The following is a 6,152-nucleotide window of genomic DNA, read 5'->3' as shown; positions in this document are numbered from 1 at the left end:
TTTTTTTTTTTTTTTTTCTGATTTCATGACTGAAACACACGGATTTTTCTTTCTAGAATGTTTTGGCAAGATGGTGAATGTTTCCATCTAAATGTGGCCATTTCAAACTCAGTTGTGTACACGGGACACACATCCAATGTTTACTTATATTAACTAGCTATATGATCTCACAAGTAGATGACCATATCTGGAGTTGAGACTTGATCATTTGCTGTGTGTTCAGACACCTGTGGGAGAATAGCATAGTGGTAGACAGCACAAAAATGTTTTAAAGTACCTACCTACTCCTTATTATAGTCAATGAGGATTAAATTATTGAACCCAACACATGGTACTTAATAATAACAATCACAGTTAATATGTATTGAGAGATTACTATCCACTCCTAATGTATGGAGATCACTCCACTGGGAGAAAAACAGTGGGGAAGGGGTGGAATAAAGAGATACTCTTGAATGGGAAGATGAAAAACAATAAAAATGGTGAGGTAGATTGCCATTAAAATGCTCTGGTAGCGTAGTGCCTAAGGTACTTGACTGCTAACCAGAAGGCTGGCAGTTCAAACCACCAGCCACTCCTTGAAAGGAAGGTTGGGCAATTTACTTCCATAGTGATACTGCCTCAGAAACCCAAGGAGGGGTTGCTAGGAGTCGGGGCCGAGTCGATGGCAAAAAACAACAACAACAACCATCTTGTTTAGGAGACATGCAACATTAATGCTGCTAGTCTGGGATACATTTGCAGTGGGATATAATTTACAAGTATGGAAAAAATATGGAAAGCCTATCTCAGAGGTAAGGGCTAACAGGAGCCACTGGAAGGTATGGGCACACTATAAGAGGAGACTAAGCCTCACTGTGATGCTTTGCTCCTGGGTGTGTGCACCTCCCTTGAGACTGCCCCAAAGGCTAGGTAATTATCATAGTAGACAACATAAGGACACTAATTCCTTAGGAAAAGTGACTTCCAACTGCACAGTAACAAGGGTTGGGAGGAGGACAGTTGTTGACAGTCTGGGTCAGGGCCAGGATAAAATGGAAAATCAGCCCTTTGCTGAATAACTGCAAATGTACAGAGTATAGGAAAGAGGAAAGAAAACCAGAATCCAGAGGGTCATTGGGAAGAGGTGGGGCCAAGGGGTGAGCACATGTCTAATGGAAAAGTACTTGATGGAAGATTCTGTGCTTAAACATTCTGCGAGATAAGTATTGGAGGCATTGTACTGGATGTTTCAAATATATACTTAGTGTGAGGTTGCTGTTGTGTGTGTTGCTTATATGTAAACCAAGAATAAAGCAGGCAACCACAGGCTTCTAATTGGTTCAAAGTCTAGCATTTCAAACGCCTGGTAATATACAGGGCATGGAGAGAATGCCTTACAGCCTACGCTTGTTATTTTAACAGAGTCGCACTCTTGCTTGAGTGGTAGGCAGATCCATTAACTTGGAAGGAGTACTCCAATTATGTTCTTGAGTAGAGGCTGCTGCTGTGAGGACTGTAAATCAGGTAGATAAATTACAAAGCAGCCACCTTCAGATTCCTTTTTGGAAGCTGGACTTCCAACTGCTGAATACAGGCATACAGAGCTGGGAAGAAAGAATGACACCTTGGGAAAATGTGAACATTTGTGATGAAAGAGAGTTCAATGTGGTATAAGAAGGTCTTAATATAGAGCAAGGTGAAAGCATTGAGCTGGTAGGTACACAAGCACATCTAATGTCTGTCTGCATTTCCAATGGCAGGCTTGAAACCTCGCATGTCAGGAAAGGTCACTCTTTCTAATACACGTATATACACCACCTGCAAGTAATTTGAGCTGCTAAAAAGCAAGAGAGAAAATTGTGGCAGTCCAGTTCTGCTGTGGACATTGCCTTGTGAGCAGACTCCCGGCCCTTCAGAGGGAGATGGGGCAGTAGAAACTGTCTAGTCCCATTGCCTGATTTTCCCCAGAAGATGGATGACCGAACCAGAGTCCCATGCAAATCCCAGCCACAAGTGAGGTGATGAAGGTCCCTTGAGTTCTCAGACCCTTGTCATTCCAAAAGATCAAATGGGGTAATATGCCAGACCGAGTGTCTTGCAAAGCAGTGGGTTCCCAGTGCCAGGGGCTACCCTTGATCTCTTTAGCCTGTGAGCTTCTACTAAGGGATGCATTCTTGAGTTCCTGGTCCTGTGTTCCTTCCTTCACCCTAAACTGCAGGCACTTCCCTAGCTTTCTCCTTAGAGCCCAGATAAGGCCCTTTTGCCTGAGCCACAGCCAGTTAGGTGACCATGGAGCACTACTGAGTGGCCTTTATTTAGGACCTTGTTGATTTTAATAGCAGAAGGAGCCAGTGAAATGGGTTGGTGGAATAAAGAGGAAACAGGATGTACAAAAGCCTGTAAGCAGGAATGAACATGTCGTGTTGATGCCAGTTCTAGGCAGAGAGAAAACACTGAGAATTGGAATACTGAGTTTCCATGGGTGCTGTGAACTATGGACTGAAGTTTGAAGGACAGATTTGATTTGCAACACTAGTCTGTGTGTTGGGAAGAGAGTGGTTGAAAAAGTTGCTCAAGCACACGTCTAGAAGTCAGAATAAATATGGCTTCTTGAAGGGACAGTGAAAAAGAAACTTGAAGTGATCAGAACAAAGGAAGTGGATTGAAGAGAATGGAAAGAGAGACAAGATTGCATAAGTAAGACGGAGTCTGATTACAGAGGATGTTGAAATTCATGGATAAGTATTTGAGTCTGGCAGGATAGGAAATAGGAGCCATTAATGATTTCAAATCAGGGGAATGTGATCAAAATTGCTCCTGGATTGGAGAATGAAGAGCCCTGGGTTGGTGTGGACTGTTATATATTGATCACTGGTCTGAGATCTAAGCAGCACCATAAAGGACATTCTAAAAGGCATCACAGAGCTACTGCCACTTATGTACTCAGTGGCAACATCTACATAGTTGTTGTTCTCTTTAGGTCTTTGGGTGGTGCAAATGGTTTGCGCTCTACCACTAACTTTAATGTTGGTGTTTCAAACACACCCAATGACACCACAGAAAAAAGGCCTGGCAATCTGCTCCCATTAAGATTACAGCAAAGAAAACTATATGTAACAGTTCTACTCTGTAACACACAGAGTTGCGCCTAGTCAGAATTGACTCAACGGTAACAAGTTTGGTTTTGTTTTCATTTTTTTAAAGCAAAGTTTTTAAGTAAAGTCTTCAGGTTGTAGTTTAAAAAGTATGAGACTATAGTTGAAATCATCTATGTGTGTTTCAGTAACACATAGAAGAATGACCTAGGTAAAGTATAAAAGTTAGAGGGTAAGGTTATAATTGAATTGTGTATTATCACTTGCTATGGAGATTGGGCAATGTACTTCCATAGTGATACCACCTCAGAAACTCAAGGAGGGGTCGCTATGAGTCGGGGCCGACTCGACGGCACATAACAACAACAAGGCAATTCATTTCTGTGATAAAGCCTGAAAAGCCTAGTTCATAGCTGCCAATCTTAGCAGGGTTTTAGGCAAAATATATAGTAAAAATAGAATGCTGCTGCTAATTGTACATAACTTACTGTCCCAGCTTCCATGCCGTCAGTCTACTTCCAAACATCATTTTCCCTTTAGGGAAATAAGAAAATGAACAGCTTCTTGTCTTGTAGGGACGAAAGAATGACTCTAGGCTCTCTGGAAGGTTACCCAGTGAACACAAAGATGTATGTGGAGTAATGAGAGAGGCCAGGGAAAGAGGCCCTCTGAGCTGAGTCAGTTGACTTCCTGCTTTTTCTTCATCAATACTTGATGGACTTCAAGATATGACCACAGATTAGCTTAAACAAGGTCTGGATATATTGCAGTGTGTAAGGTTCATTTCAACATGTATATTAATAACCCGGCCAACATCATCCTTTACTGATGATAATTTACATAGTTAAAGAAAACTGTGTTAGGCATCCTCAAGACCAACTTCTGGCTTGATGATTTGCCAGAAGGACTCACAGGACTTGAAGCTATTAAACATACAGTTATGGTTTATTATAGAAAAATGGTACAGATCAAAATTAGCAAAGGGAAAAAGTGCATGGGATGAAGTTCAGAAGAAACTAGATGCAAGCTTTCAGGTATCCCTTGGATGAGTACTGAATTTCAGCTATATAATACTCTCTATGTATTATTTTTTTTTTTTTCCACATAGTTGTGATCAGGCGGAGATATGAACCAGAGAAATGATTTTTGGGGCATCAAAAGGAGGCCACACCAGTTTCCTGGCTGTTCTACTTTTATATGCATTGTCTCCTGCTACCTCTCTGCCTGAGCACTCTTCTCTTTATCTGATCAAGTTTCACTCTTTGCCTTACGTTCATCTCTAATATCATCTCTGTGAGTTATTCATCTCTACCACTGATGTTCTGCAGCACTTCAATACAACTCTTAACCATGTTCGACACATTGTGATCAGTTGTGGTCATATCCATCCCCTACTTCCCTAGTAGTCACTGTCTTACTCTTTTTAGGATAATATTAGTGATGATAACTCATACTTAAAATGTATGTATTATGTGTTAGATACTACTCTAAGTATTTTACATAAAATCACTTACTTAATTCTCACAACAAATTCATGAGGCACTGTATTAGTTTTCTCCTGCAACAAATTACAACAAACTAAACCACAGTAAAATAAAGCAACACAAATTTATTATCTTATATTTCAGAAGTCTGACATGGGTCTCTGGGCTAAGGTGTCAGCAGGGCTGCACTCCTTTCTGAAGGCTCTAGGGGAGAATCTGTTTCTCTGCCTTTTCCAAGTTCTAGAGATCACCTGCATCCCTTGGCTTGTGGTCCCTTCTTCCATTTTTAAAGCAAAAAAATGGCAGACTGAGTCTTCAAGATGTCATCTTTCTGATTTTCTCTCAGACCGTAGTCAGAAACATTCCTCCACTTTTGAGCACCTATATGATTACAGTGGGTCCACCTGGATAATCCAGGATAATCTTCCCATCTCAAGGTCCTTAATGTAACAGCATCTATAAAGTTTATTTTGCTTTCTAAAGTAATATTTTCATAGATTATGAGGACATGGCCATTATTATGTTTACCACAGTTCTTAGTATTTTAAAGATGAAAACTCAGACTCAAAGAAATTTAATAATTTTTCCTGACTAGTAAATGTTGAGACTGAGATTCAAACCCAAACAGTCTGGCTCTAGAGGCCTTCCTCTTAACTATTACCCTCCTGTCAGGATCCTCACGGCATACAACACAGTATTTGGTATGTAGCAGTTGTTCATTGTATGTTTAACAGATTGTGTACAGTCTGCAGAGGGTACGGTAATCAGTTGAAAGTGAAGACATACTGAGGGAACCATAACCCTACCCACCCATGCTCATTCCTCTCCTGTTCTCGAGTCTACTTGCCACCATTAAGAGTCATTTTAGTTTTTCAGAACAACATGATCATATCAACTGATGCAGAAAAGGTATTTGATAAAATCCAACACCCATTCCTAATAAAAACTCTCTGCAGAGTAGGAATACAAGGGACATTCCTCAATACAATACAGGACAAATATGCAAAACCAACAGCCAACATTATTCTCAATGAAGAGAGACTGAAACCGTTCCCTTTGTGAACAGGAACCAGACAAGGATGCCCTCTATCACCACTTTTATTTAACATTGTATTGGAAGTCCTAGCCAGGGCAATAAGGCAAGAAAGAGAAATCAAAGGCATCCAAATTTGTAAGGAAGAAGTCAAACTGTCCCTATTTGCTGATGATATGATCCTATACCTAGAAAACCCAAGAGACTCAGTAAAACAAAAAAAAACACACACAAAAAAAAAACACTGGAACTAGTTGAGAGATCTAGCATTGTGGCAGGATACAAGATCAACATCCAAATGTCAGTTGGATTCCTCTACACCAGCAAAGAGACTGCTGAAAAAGAAATATGGAAATCAACACCATTTACAATAGCTACCAAAAAAATAAAATACTTGGAAAAAAATCTTACCAGAGACAAAAAAGACCTGTACATACTGAGTTGTCAGTGAAAACAAACATGGGTATATGGACAGATAGATAGGTGGACAGGCTAAACAATTAGGTATGTCTAAATGGGGAGTGTATCCAAGATCATATATAGGGTTGGCAGACAATG

The sequence above is a fragment of the Orycteropus afer genome, unplaced genomic scaffold (assembly GCF_000298275.1).
Source record: "Orycteropus afer afer isolate SDZICR_OR568_19922 unplaced genomic scaffold, OryAfe1.0 scaffold00361, whole genome shotgun sequence".
NCBI lineage: Eukaryota > Metazoa > Chordata > Mammalia > Tubulidentata > Orycteropodidae > Orycteropus > Orycteropus afer.
The sequence above is the reverse complement of the archived record's forward strand: the minus strand, read 5'-3'. Positions refer to the sequence as shown.